Source organism: Pistacia vera, unplaced genomic scaffold (assembly GCF_008641045.1).
Source record: "Pistacia vera cultivar Batoury unplaced genomic scaffold, PisVer_v2 Contig252, whole genome shotgun sequence".
In the NCBI taxonomy this organism is placed as follows: domain Eukaryota; kingdom Viridiplantae; phylum Streptophyta; class Magnoliopsida; order Sapindales; family Anacardiaceae; genus Pistacia; species Pistacia vera.
In genome coordinates this window covers 44146-64503 of record NW_022196060.1, presented here as the reverse complement: position 1 = coordinate 64503, position 20358 = coordinate 44146, and the positions used below count along the sequence as shown (strand labels likewise).

Genomic DNA, 20358 nt, shown 5'->3' with positions numbered 1-20358 from the left:
TAACCCCATATCTGAAAATATATTGTAAATTCATATCACTGCTTCTTCATCTTCATAATGTACGAATCATCAAAAATATAGAATCCGAACAAACAAGCAAAACGAAAATAAACCCTGAATTAAAAAAAAAAAAAAAAAGGTGTCAAGGTGGAAAAACAAAATTAAAATAAAACTTCTGAACCATGAAAAGAAAGAAAAAAACAAAATTTCTTCTTCAATTTCAAATGGTTTGGTGACAAAGAAGTTGACAAAATGGGCCAGTTGAGATTGACGTTTATAAATATACAATAATAATATATCTATTTTATTTTTATTTATTTAATAAATTATATATCTTCAGGGGCCACATTTACACTTGTCATTGTTTTATTTGTTTTAATTGATTCTTATCCTCAAGAAGATCATGGGCCAGAGCTGCTTCTTTTAGGTTTGCTTGATCCACGTCTTTCCAATATTGCCATTGATTTTCCAATATTCTGTCTCCAGCCTCCACTCTCCTACACTATAAATATCCTTACAAACTACATGCTTTGATATTCTTCAGATCACTAGAGCTTCATTTCCTTTCAAGTTGCTATTCTTGTTTTTTATTTGTGTGAATCTTAAGAAAATTATGGGGCGCCGCAGCAACTCATCAAGAATTGAGCGAAATATGAAGGAGAGAAATCGAAGAATGCACATGAAAGATCACCTTCGCCGGCTTGCTTGTGTCATTCCTCCTCAAACCTCCAAGGTTAATTAATTCTCTTTAACAAAATATTATTCTTAGTCTACATTCATATTCTTCTATCTAGCGTGAAATAATGCTGTTTGTATATTTTTGTAGTTATCAGTACTTGAAATATTGAATCAAGCCACAAATTATATAAAGCAGTTGCAAGAGAATAAAGAACGTCTTAAAAGAAGGAAAGCGCAGTTGAAAGGAGAGGAAACAACATGTAATACTAGTACTGATAACATGACTGTAATCCCAGAGTTACGTACGATAATGAACATCAAACATTTTGATGATTCGACTTTGGAAGTGAATTTGATTAGTCGGTTGGATAAAAACTTTATGTTATATGAAATAATAAGTGTGCTTCAGGAAGAAGCAGCGGAAGTTATTCATGCCTCACAGATTCATGCCGATGATAAATTCATCTTCATAATTAGGTCCAAGGTATTGAATTGTGTTTGTTGCATTTATCAACTATTTGCTTTATATAAAACTAGTTGGTTATGCTAAAAACTTTTCAATATTATTGATTGCAGGCCATAAGTACCAGAGTTGGTTTTGAAACTTCAAGGATTGATGAGAAACTGAGGGAACTGGTTCTCTGAATATTTCAGAACATGGTTTTACTTCGGCTAGATCATAGTCATGAAGAAATTAATTAGATTTATATATCAACAAATAAAATAGTACCTAGCATCATTCGTCATGTATTTGTCATATCTTATACAAACTAAGATTATAAAGTTCATTTCTAGTTGCAATTAAAGTTCATTTTATTAATATTGTTTAATTGATAATATTGAGAAAGCAAGTATATGGAGAGACAAAATAAATGGGTATAATTGTCATGCAAGAACAATCTATATAAATAATGCTCGTCATATGAAAACTTTTAAAATAGGAAATACTTTTTTATCTTTTGAAATATAGGATAATAAGAGTTAAAAAAAAGGGCAGATAATCACAAACTTTTTCGCCAATAATAATCCTATATAAAGAATGATCATCATATGAAAACTCTTATTTTGGGTGGCCATACAAGAGAAAATCATGTTTTATAATGGGGTAATTATACTTTTACAATTATTTTATGGGACGCCACATGCTGGCTTGGGGTGGCCATCGCCACCCCAGGCCTGCATGTGGCTCCGCCTCTACCCCTCACTTCAAATCCTGGCTCCGCCTAGCATTTTCTCTTGTTAGAGAGAAGATGACACCATTTATCTTTTATCTTCTCGGCATTCTTCAAAATAACTTTTTACTGTTCTTAGGATACATTAGATGAAAGACGGGATGGGTGGCCATAAGAAGTTGTTAAACATCGTGAGGAGGTTACTCACACATTTGTGGATCAAAGTGAACCACCTCAAGTAACATAGGAGTTACGTAGGTCTAGAGAGTAGTCATGAGCCCAAGAGATATGGTTTCTCGTGACTAAGATAGCAACGTATTGGTCTACAAGACAATGAACTAGACCTACGATGATGTATATCCGATCCAGATTTTGTTAAATGGCTTGAAGCCATGAAATTCTGACGGATCCAGTGATTAGAACCAAGTGTGGTCTCTAGTGGATCCACCTAAGGGGTAAAACCCATAGGGTGTAAATGGTCTTCAAGAAGAAGACTGACATGGATGGCAAGGTCTTACTTAAAGACACGACTGGTTGCCAAAGTTTTCAAACAAATTCATGGCATTGACTATAAGAAACATTTCACCTGTTGCCTTGATTAAGTCTATCCAGATTATGCTTACAATTGTTGTGGATCACAACTATGAGATTTGGAAGATGGATGTCAAAACAGCTTTCCTGATGAAAACTTAAAGGATGTGTATATGACACAATCCGATGGTTTCGTCTTGTGGACAAGCTGATAAGATATGCAAGTTGCGAAGGTCCATTTAGGACTCAAGCAAGCTTCAAGGAGTGGAACATTTTGACGAAGTCATAAAAGAATTTGGTTCATAGAACAAAGACGAGCCTGTGTTTACAAAAAGTAAGTGGGCGTAGTGGTACTTGGGTTGTATGTCGGACATACCTCTAATCGGGAATGTATACTACAAACTTGCAGTCAGTAAAGACTTGGTTATCCAAGTGATCTCCATGAAAGACTTAGGAGAACCACCTACATCCTCGGAATAAAGATCTATCTGATAGATCACGTAGGTTGCTTGGCCTAAGTCAGAGTATATATATAGACAAGTACTAAAGGATTCAGTATGGAAGAATCAAGAAGGGTTTCTTCTGATGCCACATGGTGTCTATCTCTCTAAGGATATTGTCTTAAAACACATGATGAAGAGATAGAATGAAGAGGATCCCATATGCGTTAGCAATCTATCCATCATGTATGCCATGTTTGTACTGGATTGATGTCTCAATGCATTAGCACTTGTAGTAGAATCAATCGGATCCAGGTGAGGAGATTGATAGCTGTCAAGAACATCCTTAAGTACCTAAAAAGACTAAGGATAGATTTTGGTTTATGGAGGGAAGATGAGCTCATTGTAAGATGATACAGTGATGTTAGTTTCCAAACGGATAAAGATGATTATCATCGCATCTGGTGTATTTTGTCTCAATAGAGCTACAGTGAGCTAGAAGAGCTCTAAGCAAATTACTGTAGCAAATTACAATGGAGACTGAGTATATCGCATTATCCTATGTGGCCAAGGAGGGGTTAGATTATGAAGTTCGTCACCGAACTTGGTGGGTCCACGATTGTTGATCCAATAGATGTATATTGCACAATAATGGAGCAATAGCTCAAGCAAAGGAACCATGGTCTCACCGAAGTCTAGACACATACTTACGCAATTTCATTCATCAAAGAAATGGTTGGAGGAAAAATCTGTAGATTTGCAAAGTACATACTATGACAATCTTGCAGATCCACTAACTAAGCCTTTGTCGCAGCAGAAGCATGAAAATCCTTAAGGTTATTCTGATATTAATATTTGAGTGATTGCCTATAGTGCAAGTGGAGATTGTTAGAGTAGATGCTTAGGGCCAATCCATTTTGTAAATGTTGAATCTTCTAATAAGGGCCTTTACATAATCTCATTGTACAATTGAATGTGCTGGTTATGTCTTATTTAATTTCATTAGAAATTAAATTAGTAAGATTTTATATTTAAATATATATATCAGTATATATATTTTTATTTAAATATTTAATATAATACTATTATTTATATTAATTTAATATTATTAATATTAATTGAAACAGGAATTCAAATTAATTTCAAATTTGAATTGATTGCTTTTGTTGGTATTGGAATATTGCTAATCTTAGTATGGAATAAGTAGATTGCTATTCCATATTGATTAGGTTTTTAGTGTGCACTATTAAGTGCAACTATAATTAAATGAGATAACCCTTTTTACAAAATAAAAGAAACCTAGCCGCCACCCCTTCTCTCTCTTTCACGTTCCTCTCTAGGTGAGAAGAGAATTTCTCCAGAAAAATTAGCATCCTTGATCTTTGAGTTTGCTAGCACTTGAGACCGCAAGGCAATCACCCATCCTGTCTTATGTGGATACCCATCGAAGTGCACTCTTGGCTTAGAGTAGGAGCGAGCATCGTAAGAAGGAGCCCCAAACGTAGGTATACTTTTGGATTTTTACTTCTTATACAAATAACGTAAATTTGGTATAAGTTCCTTGGCATCTATGTTGTTGTGTGGGGATTTTTTTTTTTTTTTTTTTTGGGAACCCCACTAGTGACTAACATGTTGAAGCTATCTGGCCTGGGAAGATGAGTTTGAACTGGGACAACAACTACCTTCCTTGTAGATGTTACATCTTAAATACAATCTCAAACTTGTGACTGTGGCAGATGACAACTTTCTGGAGTCCCTGTGTGCATGCAGTCTGTTGTTTGCTTTTTAGAAACATTGGGAATATGAAGGATATATGACTTGTCATTGAGATCACATTCACTCATATCCAGCATGATAGTTGATGACACTTAGTAATAGTAGACACTTATGGCTGCTATTCGTTCACCCCTGACGATGACGACATAGCATCAACATAGCAAGGTTGGAGACCCAAAAATGCTAGAAAAAAGGAGCTGATGCGAACCAAGGAGGACCAAAGGTGCAACACTGAGGTGTGGGATCTATCGAACTCTAGGACAAAAGGAGGAAATGCCCCACAAAATCATCCAAGCAACAAGAAGCAAAGGGTATTTCAAAACTTTTATTTAACATGATTAGTATTGTTTTTGTAACAGAATTGTTTGCATTAACATTGTTTTCTTTGCTTTGTTTAGAGAAGAGAAGCTTATCAGCCCTAACAGTCAGACAGGTCAACATTGAAGCAAGTTTCTAACATTACACAACTGTCAAGGGTAAAAGGATGATGTAACCAGTCCATCAAATTTTTAAATTGTTACATTGCTTCAAACTGTCAGGGGCAACCCTTTAAATTGATTTTATGATTTTTTTTCAAGTACTAAGGAGTGTGGAGTTAAGCAGGTTTTTTGGTGTGATAAAACTAATAAGAATATGTTGGTTTTTTGTGTGTGGAGTTGAACCATGCTGTTGTATTTTGTGTGAAAGTTACTACTATGTATTTTGGTGAAATTTGGGGAAGCAATATATAGTACTTTGTTTGTTATTAAAAGTGTGCAAATGGTGTGATAAACTGTACCGATAACAACTAATTAGGTTTTCTATTGTAAATGTGTCACTGATTTAGGACTACTGCGGTGGTTTTGACATAATATGTAGCATTAATTTCCTATTTTGGGCTGTTGATCATCACATTTCAATGCCAAATTATGTATTTTCATTATATGGTTAATGCAAAAGTTTTTAACTCAGTAGTATGGTGTTAGTATGATCATCTGATGTTGGTTTTGTGTAGGATGTGTTTGTGTTCAACTTAAACTCAGGAGTATGCCAATTTTAAGAAAATTTACTTTGCCATTATGTAGTTAAACCCTCAACATTCAAACAATATTGCTGAACTTTAAATGGTTTAGGGGCATTAGGGTAATTATTATATTTAAAAAAATGCAAGTCATCATTGGAAAAAACTAAGTATGGGGCCTTTTGGTTTTTACAAGTCTATTTAGTTTTTTATTTGCCAAATTCAAAGGTTCAAGGGTATTTCAGTCATTAACACTCGCTATCATTGTGTCAAATCCACCAGTTATTAATAGTTTATTTTAAGAGTGGCAAAACGGAATAAATTAACTAGAGGTACCAACTTGGGATTTCCCTAAACCCGGGTAGGATATGTCGTTTGCTCTTTAAGTTATAAACTTAGAGTAATATTGTACATTTTAAGCTAATTAGGGTATTTCAAAATTGTATGTCAAATATATATCATTAATACATGATTTATATATCCAATATTTGATTATAGCAAATGGATAGGGTGGGAAGATTTTAGGATAGAATTAGAACTCGTAGAGACCCTAGTTGTCGGTTCTGATTCTAAATTTGGTGCATGGTAGCTAGGACTAAAAAACTAGGTTGTGGGCAGCAAGTGGTGTGTAGGCTAGAAGAGGAAGAAGGTGGGGGAGTGGGAAGCACTTGGTGACCGAAAAAATCAAAAACACAACAGTCCAAAACCCAATCCACAACCAATTCCAACAAAAACAACTTCAATCGAATAAAACCAATTCATCATTCAAGTGAAACCATAGGTGGAGGAGGGTGGCGCGCGGTGGGCTACCGAGGTTGGGTTTGTTGAGGTTTTAGGAAAGGGATACCAGTGAATGATTGTTGGTGATGGGGGGTGTTAATGCTTTCTTTCTAGCTAGTATACTTGTAAAAATCAATAAAACTCACTAAAAATATAATAAAAAATACACTATAAACGAGTAATAAAGTATGGGCCTATGTTTAATTTTTCTTTATTACCAAATATTCTCAAAATAGCAACTACAGTGGTAGCCCAACCTTTCCACGTGTGACGTTCCGAGTGACTGCAACTCACCTATTACCTACAAAAACATTGAAAAACGGAGTGAGATAATTGCCCAGTAAGTAAACCGCTATGCTACCCTTCTCTCTCCGTTGCTTAAAACCTGAATTTTCTTTCTTACAACTCATTTCCTGAGTATTCTCATTCTTCTCTATTTCTCTGTTCTTCTCTGTTTTGCTCATTGTTTTTTCTTCAATTTTCTAATTTTTTCACTATTCACGATAATGAGCATGGTATTATGCATTTTCATTTGCAAATGCACAAATGAATTTTATGATGCAAATGCACAAATGCATAAATTATGCATTTCTTTTATTTTTCTCATTCGTTTCTGTTTCTTATCCTATTATTTCTTTCTTTCTAGTCTTTCTTCTTCTTTTTTCTCTTTCTTTCTATTCTTCTTTCTTTCTTTCTTCTTTCTTTCTTTCTTTCTTTCTATCTTTCTTTCTTTGATCGGATCGACGTGAGGCATGGATTTGGAGCCTGGCCGTGTGAGTGAATTCTCTAACTCTGGGTAACAGTCGTACCCACATGCACTTCTAATAGACTGTACAATTATTCTTCTGAATTCTGAGGCCGCCCACTAAAGGCGTGCGATAGAGATATAATGCACTCATGGGCCCCCATTGCAACAACCTTCTCTTCTTTTATCTTTTTACACTTTTTTAACTAAAATTTCAGATTTGAATATCTTTGATATTCTCATTTTTTCTATTTTTTTTAACATATTTTACTGCTTTTTCATCCTTTATGAAGATGTATGCATGTAGATGGTTTCATGCTTATAATTCTTTTAAATGCAAATGTTTAAATGCAAGGATGCCATGTAGCATAAAAATAAGTTTCTTCTCTACCATCTACAAAACAATCAATTCATAAATGAATTAAACTCATGCATACATTCTTTTGGACATTTGATCAAACATATTGCATGCATAATCAATATCTAATTTGACTACAATTCTACCTCTTTCTCAAGCCACCAATATTTGGAGTAAAACTCCCTTAAACAATTACCAAACCTGTCCAAACAATACACTCCCAAAGTTCTATTCAACTCTTTTAACTTCAACCAAACTTCATTAATCATCATACAAACCAAAACCACTTCTCATGGTAAATTCTATTAATCAATAATCATCAAACTCATCAATTTCATCAACAATCTCAAAATCATAAGCAATAATATATGTAAAATCCTACACACTTGATTTCTCGAATCATAACTGGGTGTGATTTACTTACCTTTGATATGAGCAACCAACCCTTTAAGACTCTTCTTTGATCAAACTCTCTTCTTTAAATCCTATGAGCACAAACCATCAAAATTCAACACTTTAAAAATGAAAAATCACTTCTTAGTGCAAGGATCTTACCTAAAGTTGCTTGGGATTGAAAATCCACTCAAATACCCAAAGCCTATGAATTTCCTTGAAGAAGAATGAAGAATTTGAGAGATATGGAGGTGAAAGTGGCGTGAAAATGGGTAAGAGTGGCTAGGTTTCACTCTTCAATTGATCTAACATAAAAAAAAAAAAAAAAAAAAAAAAATAATATATATATATATATATATATATATATATATATATTATATAATATATATAGGTAGTTTCCCATTTTGCCCTTGCACTTTCTTTAAATTTCACTATGTCCCTTAGTCAATTACATAATGCTCTATCTTTTTATGCATTCTCCATGAATCTATCTCTTTTCACTCCCCACTTTTTCAACTAATTTTGAGTGAAAAGACCATTTTACCCTTAATGCAGTTTAAGGCCTTTTCTTCACATTTTCTCAAAATAACTTTAGCAAAAATCAACTAAAGGTATAGAGCATAAATTAAATTACGTACCTCTATGTGGGCATTACAGGGTGATTGCAATGACGAAGTGACCCAAAAAGGCTTGAACGCACAAGCCAAATAGTGGGGGTGGCCGGCAAATGGCAGGGCGAAGGGTACGGGGTGAAAGGGGGGGTTAAAGGGAGTATGTGGGGTGTGTCAAGGGTGGTCGACGCCGTTGCAAATAGGCCGATTTGGCCTGAGGTGACACACAACATTTCTATTTTTTAAACAGACTATAGGGTACATTTGTAATTTTTGTAAACAAATGGGTTGGGTATTGTAATTTTCAAAGGGTTATTTGTCATTTTGTAAGTAATAGGGGTTTATTTGTTATTTTTATGGGTACTCAGAATCGAAACCGGACCTGTTTTTAGGTTGGGTTCCAAATATTTAGGATTGGTTCCAAATCCCAGGAACTGGCCATTTCAGATCTGGTTCTGTCTTGGAATTTTGGCGAGTACTCGAACCTGCACACCCTAGATAGGGATATTCGAATTCATAATTAATATATTCTTTCGAATAAACAGAGAGATGAAGTAGTTTATGGTTAAGTCAATAATGAAACGCCTTATAAACATCTTGCATTACAGTAAATTTCTGGACTTCTAATGCCTGTTTTCGTTGTGGGACAGAGATCAACCGTAAACGTGCTACAATTCAATGACAACTCGTATTTACACATCGGACCTACAAATGATCTCTCTGGCTTCATGCCAAAGACTTGATTGGGAGACTTTGTCATCTCAAGCCTAGTTACAAAGTCGTCAAAATTTAATTTAATGATCAAAATCCTGGGTTCCTTCACTAGTGGAATGAGTTATAGTCGTCGGCGATGCGAAGTTAAGGTCATTTGTGACTTTGAACTTGAATCCTCTCCCGGGGTCATCTACAGAATCTTCTGTGATACATCTCCATACTTTTGCCTTGGACAAATTTTAATATGTGCATGCAAGTGCCTTGTCCCATTTTTGGAACCACCAGCAAGTTGTTTACGACAATGGTTACACTCTGCTTTATCCTTGCCATCAACTTTAACTTTCTTGAAATGATGCCATACAACTGATTTTGTCCTTACAGTATTGTTGCAATTGTCAACATCATTAAGGGGGGCATTTTCTTCATGTGTTTCTTCCTCAGTATCAACAATTGGGGATTGACTTTGATTACTTCCAATCAGATCCGGAGTTGACAATTTTTTCGATGAGTCAGAAGGTAGATTCATCTCCTCCTCTAAGCTTTTTTGTTTACCAAGTAAAGAAGTTTGAATTGACATGTTGAAACCTAAAAGAAATGAACAAAAAGTATGAATATCAAATAACATTACAAAATAAAATTAAAAGAGATGATATGTCATATTAATTTGTTAAAAAATAATATTTATCAGTAAAGTGGTTAGCTTTAGACTTTAACGAATTGCATGGCCTACAATGTCCCAATTGTCAATTATTTAAAGTATGGACAATTTTAATAATCAAATAACATTGGAATTTATATAAGTCAGATAATATGTTTAGCCAACAGCACATACGAAATTGCACCAAGAAGCAACAAATTCTTCGTCAAAGATTGAACTGCCTGAAAAAGAATAACAAGAAAACCAAGCAGAGAATTCAAATTCAAACAAACAAAACAGAATCTGATTTATTTCGTTAATAATTGAAAGCGACGAAATTCATGACAAGATAAAATTAAAAGACTGAAATTATTAATCTGAGAATCAAAGTAACTCAGCAAAAGAATCAACAAAAGTTAAAGGAGGTCTTACACGCTGAAACCATGGGAAAAACTAAAGAAAGAAAGGATGATTTTGTGAAAAACATCAATCAAAGATAGAAATTGGTGAGTCTGTTAATTAGATGTTTGTTCATATTATTGACCACCAACTAAAGAGTCTAACATTCAGCAAGCAACTCCAAGTGAAAATTTGGGGAAATATAACTTCAAGTTAACAAAAGAGCTAAAACTTGAGAAATATAAAGAAATTGAGTAACTTTAAGCTCATTTAATGCAAAGTACAAAGTGTACAAGATATCAAAAAAAATATCAGCAATGATAAATATTTGAAGCGTATTTTAATTCCTTGTAAACCTCAGAACAGCAAAATGGAACGACTTCTCAGTTACTCAGAGTTACACAAAATTTGCTTCTTCTTTATTATTCACATCAGATGCACACAATAGTAAACATGATGTAATCAAAACCGTCCATTCTTTGAGCTTAAAATAGCAAAATACACAACAGATTCATTACAAAATGCAGCCGTACTGGGATACTACCTTGAAAAAAGTACTTTCTCTTCCACCAATTTATATGTAAATAAAAGCAGTCAAACTCTACAGAAGCCACCTCTGATGCTCCTGGGTCCCAAATTAATATATTATTTTTTATTTTAATGCTCATCCAAAAGTTCAGAGGAACAATGATTAAAAAAAAAAAAGAAAGAGTCAAGAGTCTTACCTATCTAAGTAGGCAGCGACGACAGAGATGCAGTTGCAGAACGGTAAACGGAGAGAGAGATATGTTAGCTGTTAGGAAGGGCAGCAGGTGGAGAGAGTTTAGGGAATGGGATGAGAAAATTGAGAATTGAGGTTAGGGTTTGGGAAAAATAGTTATATATATTTAGGATAATACTGTAATTAAATATATAGTATAAGGGTATATTAGTAAAATTGATACTAAAACTTGCGGGCTGGGTCGGGACTGAAGATATACCCATGCCCGGCCCGTACCCGTGGTCCGACCTTAAAATTAAGCCCAGGCCCAAGCCCAAGCCCGTCACCCATGGGTAAAGCCCACCCTTTTCTGGCGGGACCGGGCCAGGTACCCAAAAATCTCGAGCCCATTGCCATCTCTAGAATTAATGGGTCCAAATCCAACTTTGGGATATAACATGATAAAAAAAGATTCAAAAGAATTAATTCAGAGGGAAGCTTCATGGGAAGGTCAACCCTTGCACATGGGTTCACAAATCCAAGGAGACAAAGCATGACAAGGGTGGCTCAAGGTTTTCTATTTTTGGCAAAAGCAAGTTATGACAATGTTGGGCGGCTCCTTGTCCCTTTCTCTTTTGGGAAAGTCACATGTTTTGCTAAATTCCAAGTTGCCTAGAATTGAAGACCTAATAGAATAGCCTTTTTATATTTCCTATGTATTGTTTAATGTAATTTCTTTTGTATTTGACTTGTGCTAATCTTGACTGCCACTTGTATGGTTTAGGATTTAGGATATTTTTTATACATTTTTTTCCATAATTGATACTTGATTCTATTAAGTGTGTTTTACAAGCCTAAACGATGATTTTGAGCATAAATGATGGTTTTGAGTGTAAATGGCGTAATTTGAGCTTGTTAAGTCAGAAAATTTTGAATCAAGGATCTTTAGAAATCTAGAAGGCAGATATACAACTTGCATGATCTGGGATTTTCCTAATTTTGATTGGAAGAGGGTGAAAACTTGGCTTGAAGTTGTGAACGGCATGTTTGCGAACTAAATGACACATTTTTTTTTTTTTGGAACGTACTTTAGTAGTGTAGCTATAACTTGAGATGTAGACCTCGGATTGGGGTGATTTTTAAAGGACTAAGATTCTTATGTTTACCACATTTCCAGATTCAAACGGTATCATGCTCCATTTTGACCATTTAAGCTTTGCTGTGGCAAAGAAAAAGTTTCGTTGCGGTGAAATTGCGTCAGATGCGAAAAAAAATAAAACGATACATTTTGGCTTGCTAAGGCTTCGTCCTTCAATGAGAGGGATATGAATTGAAGCAAAAATGAAGGGAAAATGAGGCTGGAGGTCTTTGGTTCGTTCAAGGAGGAAGAAGACACTTGGAGAAGAAGAGAAGTGATTATTCAAGCCAAATCTTAGAGAAGATTCTCCAAACATGTTTAGTTTTCCATGATGAACTTTGATTCCTTTTGTTCCTCTTGTTTTATTTCAATTTTGACCATGATCTAAACTATTGAGTTATGGTTTTGATGTAACCTTTGATACAATAGTTTAATTTATATGATTTGAGTTGCTTTTAGTTCTAATTTCATGTTCTAAGTGTTTATTTTTATGCTTGTTAGGGCCAAAAAATTTCATGGACCTTAGCAAGCCCAAATACGAAGCATCTTCTATGTGGACCAAAACCACAACCCAAGTTGGGCCCACGGTAAGATTCACTTAATAGGCCAGCCCATTACATCGATCGGGTTGTCCAGAGAACAAATCCAATCACCAAGGCCCTAATTTGGTTAGGCCTCATCACCAGCTTATTCGAGTCTAGGCCCATCGATCCAAATCATTCTCAAAATCCAGAGTTTACTCTTACTCTAAAGCCATCTACTTCCTCTTTTGGTACAATCCTGATTTTTCTAAAACATCCATGAATATCCCAGTTCCTCTAAGATCCTGGATCTTACATTGAATGGGATTCCAACTCCTTCAAAGGAATGAAATCAAAGACTTTCCTATTCACTAAATGTCTACTACTATGGACTCATAGTTCTATTAGGATTCGGAGATCCTACGACTAATATACAAATAGAGGCATGTCCTCTCATAAGGCATTCCACTTTTACACTTTCAAGCTCCCTAGTTCTCACCCTTGAGAGCTATACATTACCGCCATAGTTCTAGTCTCTGACTAAACTTCTGGTAACCCTCTCTTTCCCTTACCCTCACTAAATTAGTCTTATTCAGTCTTGCTGACTTGAGTATCAAAGTGCCTACGACAAACACCACCCTGGTGTTTTCCTGTTCACTTCATGCTTGTTTCCTTGTGTGTGCAGATTGTTAGTCGCTGATGGGGTTTACACAGCGGAAAACAAAAATAAAATCCCCAACAACAAAATTGAATTCAAAAACCTTATACCTGATTTACGTTATTTACATATGAAATGATATTGAATATAAAATTTTCAGATTTCATACCAGCATTTGGAGGCTCCTTCAATCGATACGAATCCCTCCCACTCCAAGATAAGAGTGAACTCTTGGTATCTACACGAAGACAGGATGGCGATCGACTTACGGTCTCAAGTGCTGGCAAGACACACAAGCAAAAGGATGCATAATTTTTCTTCAAGAAAAATTCTCATCTCCACCAAGTGAAAAACGTGAGAGAGAGTGAGGTGAGTGGCTTGGATTTAATTAATGTGTTCTCCCATTTTATTTTAATTTTAAGTTACCTTTTATATGCAGCAAAAATTAAAACCCTAATCTAGTTAGGAATAAATTTATTCCATGACTAGAATAGTAAATCCTTATTACCAAACAAGGTAATAATCCACATGGCATCTTATTCAAATTCAAATATGATTTTCATATTCATATATTATCTTTATTAATATCATCAAATATTAATATTGAATATATATTTAAATTCAAATATGAATTTCATATTTCATATATATATTATCTTCACTAATATTAATATCATCAAATATTAATATTAAATAATATATACATAATATTTAAATATTTAAATATATTTAAATACATAATCTCCCTAATTTTAACTTCAATATGAAATTAAATATAGGCAAAGACTTCAGCAAATTTAATTGCACTATGAGATTACCAAAATGCCCTTTCATCTCAAAAGACGAAAATATCATTTCTATCATAAACGACAAAAATACCCTTTCATCACAAATGATGAAAATACCATTTCTCACCAATTCATTATTAATCTGTCTTCTATGTGTGTGACCCGAAGGCTCCTCATCATATCGATAGTGAGTAGTCTTGCCATTGACACCAATTAATCGTCTCACTAAACATAGACCAAGATTGGCCTCTAGCAAGGTATCATGGCCACCCGCTAGATTTGGATTCAGCGAAACAGCTTGCCTATCAACGATATGGTTACCGTACAAACCGATCCTTTCATCATCTATTATCTCATCGAGGCTAAGGTACAGAAATAGTTTCAACCTCAGTTATCTTCGATATCTTTGTATTCAGTTACTGGACCAATGACCGAAATAATAAATTGGATTGAGCAACAACTCAATCCCATTGTGGCCATAACTTTAGTGTCATTCTCCCATACTCGGGAGTGATGAATCCTTTGTTGATCCATTATAGTCTTAATACACTTCTCAATACAGCCAATCACTACCGTATTGATAGATTTGAATAGAATTACATTAGGCTGGTGTCAAACTATACCAATCGATGCACAAGGCACTCTAGTGATCTCAAGTCTAAGGATCACATACACCACCATTCGTTAGAGGATTTATTCCATAGACACTAGGGTTACCATCTATATGGAATCCTCTGGTGAGTCTGTCTAGTGAACTTGCCTGCAGCAAGCACCCATGCGTCCAGGTTGTTAGCAAACAACCTTGACAAGTGAGATCAGTCACTGTCTTTCAACAGGGTCGTTTAACACTATGATAGCCTTACCATATTATCTGTGTCCTTGGTCTGAATAATACTGGAGCTACGGATATTTCTAGAATGACCACTATATGTGATCATAGGGTTCTCACTATTAAGATTTGAAATATTTGATACCCTCGTCACGGTTCTACCATCCTAAGGACATATATCAATGCACGTAATTATGATTTACATGATATAGAAGAAAGTTGTCTTCTATTGATTAACAAACATTATTACAAAGAGTCAATTTTACAATAATTAATTGGCTCTAGGGCAACAACTCTAACAATCTCCCACTTGCACCATAGCCAATCATTCATGTACTCAACACCGAATGACCCTAAGTGCCTATCAAGCTTTTGCTGCAACAGAAACTTTAACTGTGGGTAAGTAGGTATTTTGCAAATCTGCACATCCCCTTTTCTAATCGATTTCTTAGATCAGATTGAATCAACTAAGTAAGTGTTTGGATAACTGGTGAGACCATAGTTCCTTAGCCACAATGATGGCTCCATTGTTGTCACAGTAGAACTTTACTTGATTAGCAATGCTTGGAACCATATCAAGTTTAGTAATGAACTTCTTGATCCAAACCGCCTACACGGCTGCATTAGATAATGTGATATACTTAGCATCAGTTGTAGAATCCACTGCAGTACTTTGCTTTGAGCTCTTCTAGCTCACTACAACTCTATTGAGACAAAATATAAACCCGGATTGCAAGCGAAAATCATCTTTATCCATTTGGAAACTAGCATCATTGTATCCTCTTACAGTGAACTCATCTTCCCCTCCATAAAGCAAGAACATGTCCTTAGTCCTCTTCAGGTACATAAAAATGTTCTTGACAGCTATCTAGTGACGCTCACCTGGATCTGATTGATATATATCTACTACAAGTGCTCAATGCACATGAGACATCAATCCAAGTACACAACATGACATACATATGGATCCAATTGCTGACGCATATGGGATCCTCTTCATTCTATCTCTTTCATCGTGTTTTTTAGGACATATATCCTTAGAGAGATAGACACCATGTGACATCGGAAGAAATCGCTTCTTGAATTCTTCCATACTGAATCTCTTTAGTACTTTATCAACGTATGTACTCTGACTTAGGCTAAGCAACCTACGTAATCTATCACGATAGATCTTTATTCCGAGGATGTAGGTTGTTTCTCCTAAATCCTTCATGGAGAAGCACTTGGATAACCAAGTCTTTCTTGACTGCAAGTTCGGTATATCATTCTTGATCAGAAGTATGTCGTCGACATACAACACCAAGAATGCCACTGCGCTCCCACTTACCTTTTTGTAAACACAGGGCTCATCTTCATTCTTAATAAAACCGAATTCCTTTATGGCTTCATCAAAACGAATGTTCCAGCTCCTTGAAGTTTGCTTGAGTCCATAAATGGACCTTTGCAACTTGCATACTTTATCAGCTTGTCCATCCGAACGAAGCCATCGGATTGTGTCATATACACATCCTCTTCAAGGTTTTCATTCAGGAAAGCTGTTTTGACATCCATTTGCCAAATTTCATAGTCATGATATGCAGCAATCGCAAGCATAATCCGGATGGACTTGATCATGGCAACTGGTGAGAAGGTTTCTAATAATTCAAGAATTATACTATTTTTATTAGGCTTTTAGGCTGGATTTTAGATACTTTTTAGTTCATTTATGCCTGAATTGCTACTTATTTCTTTACATTTTATGTTTCAGGCTAAAATGGACATTTTGAGCAAATAATGAGCAAATTGGAGTTTCTGGACTCAGAAGTAAGCGGATCTCAGAATTTGGGAGAGTTCTGAAGCAAAGTGAAGCACTATGAAGCTTGTTTCCATGGGAGAGCACCGAAGATCGAAGATTCAAGCAAAGAAGAAAGCAGAGGGCATTTCTGTAATTTCAGAATTCTTCATGGAGGTTCGCCGGCGAAATGAGTCACACACAAGAATCCATTTCACTTCGTCGTTGCAGCGAGATTTCTTCTTCACCGCGGCGAAGTCTGCAGTTTTCAGTTTCTTTAAAACGCATAGTTTCAATTTTAGGCAAAGTTTTAGGTTTTTGGGCGAGGTATAAAAGCGAAACTTTACCATTTTGAGAGGGAGTCGTGTTTTCCTTAGTCTAGAACAGCTTTTTCATCTTCTTAGTTTTAGATTTGACGAATTTGTGTTGAAAAAGTGAGAAGAATTGGGATTAACTCTGGTGGATTCTGCAACTAGGGGAGATCTCTTGTCTTTTCTCTCATTTATCAGTTGAACTTTGTGTTTATCATTATTCTTACTTATTGTATTGATTTAGCTATGAACTAACCATTTTGTTAGGGTTTTGATGTAGTTCAATTCTCATGGATTAGCAATTGATTTTTATTATTTCATATGCTATTGCAATGATTGTGGGTTGTTGCTGTTTTTAATTGATTAACATGATGAGATTGAGAAATGAGTCATGTTAAGCTTCTTGGGTAATCACCATTGTAGTATTAAATGCTAGAGATAGATTTAAGAATCAATGAAATTAATCTAGGATTCTAGGTGCTTAATGAGCTTAGAACTATTAATCTTCAATTTGTTGGGTGTGTAAGTTTAATAGGGAAAAGTAGGAAAATATAGCCTGAGAAGGTATGTTTACAATTTAGAGAATTCGATTTACAATCAATGCATGTGAATATGAAATAGCATAATCTGTAGGTATAATCTATAGAGTCCGAATGAAATCAAAACCCTACCCGTTGTTTTAAACTGATATTACCTTGTTTTTAATCTTGCTTTCATAATTTAACTTTGAATATTTAGAAATTTTGTTTTAGTTTTAAGTTTAATTTTCTCCCATTAATCCAAACAACTCGATTGCTCCAACTTGAAAACAGTAGAAAACTTAGTGCTTAGCAACCAATCCTCGTGGGAACGATACTCACTCATCACTTTATTACTTTGTGCGACTAGTGCACTTGCTATTTATGTATGTTGTAGTAACAACGCATCAGTTTCTTCATAGTCAATACCATGAATTTGTTTGAAAACTTTGGCAACCAGTCGTGCCTTCTAAGTATACACCTTGCCATCCATGTCAGTCTTCTTTTTGAAGACCCATTTACACCCTAACGGTTTTACCCCTTCAGGTGGATCCACCAGAGACCATACTTGGTTCTGGTACATGAAGTCCATCTCAGATTTCATGGCTTCAAGCCATTTAACGGAATTTGGATCCGAGTTCTTGGCTCATTGTCTTGGTAGACCAATACGTCACCATGTTGAGTCATGAGAAAACCATATCTCTCGGGCTCATGATGTACTCTCCCAGACCTACGCAACTCCTGTGCTACTTGAGGTGGTTCACTTTGATCCACGGATTATGAAGTAACCTTCTCACGATGTTTAACCACTTCTTGTGGCACATCTTCCCGTCCTTGGCCTAATGTATCTTGTGGTTCTAGAACTTCATCGACTTCTTCTTTTCTTCCACTAGTACTTCTTAGGAAAAATTCATTTTCTAGGAAGACACCAGTATGAGTGACAAAAATTTTGCGCTCTTCTGGGTGGTAGAAATAGTATCCTTTGGTCTCCTTCGGATACCTTACAAATATACACTTACAAGATTTTGGACTCAGCTTGTTCGAAGTCAATTTCTTGACATAAGCTTCACAACCCCAAATCCTTAGATAAGACAAGTTGGGCTTTCGCCCACTCCATAGTTCAAATTGAGTTTTATCGACAGACTTTGATGGCACACGGTTCAATACACGAGTCTCAATCTCTAGGGCATAGCCCCAAAATGATGCGGGTAGATCACTAAAACTCATCATGAACCAAACCATATCAAGCAAGGTCCTATTCCTCATTTCAGACACTCCATTGTGCTGGATGTATATGGAGGGGTAAGTTGTGATACTATCCCATACTCTTTTAGGTATTTAGAAAACCCTAAGTTCAAGTATTCACCTCCTCGATCTGACCGAAGAGCCTTAATACTTCTGCCCAACATATTATGTACTTCATTCCTGAATTCTTTGAACTTATCAAAGGCTTTAGATTTATGTCTCATAAGGTAGACATAACCATATCTACAAATAATCATCAGTAAATGTGATGAAGTACTTGCTACATCTATCATGCTCCTTTCCATTGGCATCAATCCCTCATAAAAATATTGGAGAAGTAATTGCTCACTTATTTGATGATGCGGACAGCTAGCACAAATTTCTTAAACCTTTCCCAATATTCATATAAGTTTTCCCCATTGTATTGCCGAATCCCACAAATTTCTTTCCTAATGAGTGTGGCTCGAGATGCTGGAAAATACTTCTCCAGGAACAACCTCTTCATCTCATTCCAAGTAGTTATGGTCCCAGATGGTAGGTAATAAAGCCATTCCTTAGCGCTATCTGCTAAAGAAAATGGAAACGCCCTAAACTTCACTTGTTCCTCTGTTGTTCCATTTGGTTTCATACTCGAGCACACCACATGGAACTCCTTAAGGTGCTTGTTTGGATCCTCTCTCGCTAAACCTCTGAAAATTGGTAGAAGATGAATCATCCTAGATTTAAGCTCAAAAGCTCCCCCTACCGTATCATTGTATTGAATGCATAAAGGTTGTTGGTCAATGGTTGGTGCAGCCATCTCTTTGAGAGTTAGATTAGCCATCTCCTCTTGATTAGAAAAATTAGAAGAATCACTTGTGAGTGGAAGATCGGTATGGATTGCTTGATCGAGAGTTGATCTATGCAAAGGTTGTTTCGAATGAGTAATAGGTGGAGTTAGATCAGAATGCGGATTCGATCTCAAATTGTATCGCGAGTTCATTCAACAAAAACACCTACAACTAAAAAACAAAGAACAAATAAAAATTTAAAAATAAACAAAAAGTAAACAAATAATTAAGTTAATGAAAATCCTGGCGACACGGCACCAAAAATTGATGTGTGCAAATGCAACAGCTAATTTTACCTCTCTAAATTCTAATGCAAAGTCGTGTACTAGCAAAGAGCAAGTAAGGGTCTTTCCCGCAGAGGATTTGTGAACTCAATTAATTATCTACTTTAAACAAGGTTTGTCACGAATTATAAAAGCTCAACAACAACTATCAAACTAAAATTAAACAAAATAAAACAAGCAGACAATCACGAAAGAGATAAATAAGAGAAACTAGATTGAAGGTTTATTCACCACCACTAGACATGAATTACATAAAATAAAAGCACTCTTTAACTTTCTACCCTCTTAATCACATCAGCTTAGAAAATACCAAATGTTGATAAGTTCTATCTCTGCTTACTGAGTCGTTGGATTAGACACGGTCATAACCTAATTCCCTATTTATTAGATAACCTAGGATACGATCTCTAGATTCAAAGTAATAAAAGCATTAAGTTGCGAGAGACCTACTGAATCAAGGCTAAACTCATATGGTCGGTTTAGTTATCTTGAGTGATTACCCCCCATGTATGCATGCATACACTTTACCAC

General features: G+C 35.5%; 1 long non-coding RNA gene and 1 other non-coding gene across 2 annotated transcripts; both read left to right on the top strand.

Annotated features, from left to right (window-relative positions):
* The first annotated feature begins 1066 nt into the window (after positions 1 to 1066).
* Positions 1067 to 1424, top strand: LOC116132426. The gene is made up of 2 exons (XR_004128409.1): positions 1067 to 1162; positions 1255 to 1424. It is a non-coding gene; the product is annotated as an uncharacterized LOC116132426 (long non-coding RNA).
* A 17640-nt stretch (positions 1425 to 19064) lies between these two features.
* On the top strand, positions 19065 to 19171 carry LOC116132444. The gene has a single exon (XR_004128412.1). It is a non-coding gene; the product is annotated as a small nucleolar RNA R71 (small nucleolar RNA).
* Positions 19172 to 20358: the final 1187 nt, after the last annotated feature.